The sequence below is a fragment of the Myotis davidii genome, unplaced genomic scaffold, assembly GCF_000327345.1.
Source record: "Myotis davidii unplaced genomic scaffold, ASM32734v1 scaffold207, whole genome shotgun sequence".
NCBI classification, from domain to species: Eukaryota; Metazoa; Chordata; class Mammalia; order Chiroptera; family Vespertilionidae; genus Myotis; species Myotis davidii.
This window is the reverse complement of record NW_006298349.1, coordinates 396,243-398,544: the sequence shown is the minus strand read 5'-3', so window position 1 is coordinate 398,544 and position 2,302 is coordinate 396,243. Positions and strand designations below refer to the sequence as shown.

At 53.2% G+C, this 2,302-nt stretch overlaps 1 protein-coding gene across 1 annotated transcript in view; it reads left to right on the top strand.

Moving 5' to 3' along the window:
• DHRS7B (dehydrogenase/reductase (SDR family) member 7B) overlaps nucleotides 1-2,302 on the top strand; it is a 57,131-nt gene that overhangs the window by 885 nt on the left and 53,944 nt on the right. The gene's annotated exons all lie outside the window — the stretch shown is intronic.

Below are 2,302 nucleotides of genomic sequence, written 5' to 3'. Positions count from 1 at the left end.
GGTTAGCGAGGAGGCGGGGCGGAGGGCGAGCCCGCACCCGGGATGGCGGCTTCGATGTCTCCCTCAGACCCGCCCTCCTCGCAGGCGCCCGCTCCCAGGGATGTCCCGCGCGCGCAGCGGCCCGGCGTCAGGAGCCTCCGGAGGAGCCGGTGACTGAAATGCGTGCAGAGGAGACGCTATGAAGGCGCGCACGGCTCTGCGCCGTCTGGGAGGCAGCCTCCTTCGCACGGGGTTAGACCTCGGGTTGTCCACGGGACGGGAATGGGGGTTAGAGGAGAGAAGTACCTCAATGTGAGACTCTGTCGGCATTGGCACTGCACTGCGCAGCCGGCAGACACGGAGTGCCGTTATTGTACTCCATTATATTCGTCTCTGGTTTGCAAACGGATTTAACAAGCATAGTTTTAGCCCCACTATGGCCCAAGCCCGGTGTTAGCCACCTAGGATACAAACATGCGTAATTTCCTTTCCATGCATAATTTAGTTCATGTTTTATTTCCCTTCCATGTCAGATGCTACAATTGTTTTACCAACATGATTCTTAAACATTTATTTAGCATCTGCTGTGTGGCAGGCACTGTTCTCGGGATACGGCGTCAGCAAATAGGCATGGTCTCTGTCCTCACGGAACTGAAGCTCCCGTTGGGGCTGGAGGACCGAGGGAGCGAGGAGTCCGGGAGATGAAGCGGGGGAGGTGGCCAAGCCCAGAGCATGCAGCGCTCATGGTGCGAAAGAGCTGGGGCGTCTCTGAAGAATGTGGGAGCCGGTGAAGCGGCGTCACAGGGGGGCACCCGCAGGTCTGCTGGGTCGGGCCACTCTGGCTCCTCGGGAGATGCAGGGCTATAAGCGAGAGGGCCGGAAGGGGGCGTGCTGCCGGGGCTTAGAGGTTCGTTCCGGTGAAAAGGGAGGGAGGTGTCAGGGCTCATGCTTCCTTTTCTGGCTTGTGCATCTGGAATAGGACACTCTGGAGGAAGAGCATGAGTTCAGTTTTGAATCAAATGTCCTTGAAATAATCCAAGTAGAGGTGTCACAGAGGCAGTGATGAGGGTCTGACACTCAGCAAGAACGGGCTAGTCCCTAAGAGCTTTGGTCAGGGAGGAATAATTTTCCTGTCATTTTGGGCAAGAAAGCCGCATGAGGTGGCCCAGTAGGAAGTGTAGACTGTTCTTCACATTTATGTGGGGGGAAAGTTAAAAATAAAATCTGCCAACCTGGAAAGTTGTTCCCACAAATGTAGAAAGGAAGAAAATAGTTATGTTACTGAATAAAATGAACCCAGAATTACAAAAACAAAGAAGCAATCCCATCACTTAAAACATCACAGTCTCCAGCTTCCTTTCGTAAGAAGACGTGATGGCACCATCTCCCATCTGTGCTTCTATAGTTCACCCTCAGTTCACCTGGTAATTGGGGTGGTCATCTGTGCCAGTTAATTACCTTTATCTGAAGGAAAAATAGAAAATCTCTAGTCTCTATGAGCAGGTAGTCATGTAACCTCCCAGGGTGACTGAGTTTCTTCCTTAATGTTTACATTGAAAAGAGGTGACTTCTAGGCCCTTCAGAAAAAAAGTTTCTGGGTAGTGTCTGTGGCTGGAGCTAGTTTGTTTACTTACTTACTTATTTAATAAATATATTGTTATTGATTTCAGAGTGGAAGGGAGATGGGGGGAGAGATAGAAAGTTCAATTATGAGAGAATAATTGACGAGCTGCCTCCTGCAGGCCCCACACCAGGGATCAAGCCCACAACTCAGGCACGTACCCTGACTGGGAATCGAACCGTGACCTCCTGGTTTGTAGGTCGATGCTGAATCACTGAGCCACGCCGGCCGGACACAAACAGCGTCTTGAAATGAGGACAGGCTCTGGCTCGGTTTGACCTCTCTGGGCCTCAGTGACCTCCTCTTCAGAGGAAGAATCTGGACCACCCTATCGCCGTGTGAACTGCCAACTTCAGACCCTATGACCCAAGTTATCTCGGCCTGGCTCTCATCCGGGAGAGATCGCTGGCTGCCCAGGCAGGTGAAAAGGACTGAAGCCAGCCAGGCCTCCTGGCCAAGGTTTAATACATGTAGGAAACTATTCATTCCACCGCTGGCCGCAAGCGTGGAGTCAGGTGGCGAACACACTCATCACTGCCAGTAAGCTGAGCCCGTGCGGTGCACTCTCCCGACATCAGCACTTGGGAGGCTGGGCCGGAATGTTTTTGTTCCTGCTCCAAGGCGTTTGCATCCAAGGGATCTGGGGCGTGTGGAATCTGAACCCCCCGGCGTGAGCCCAAGCCCCGGAGCCCACGCAGCCCC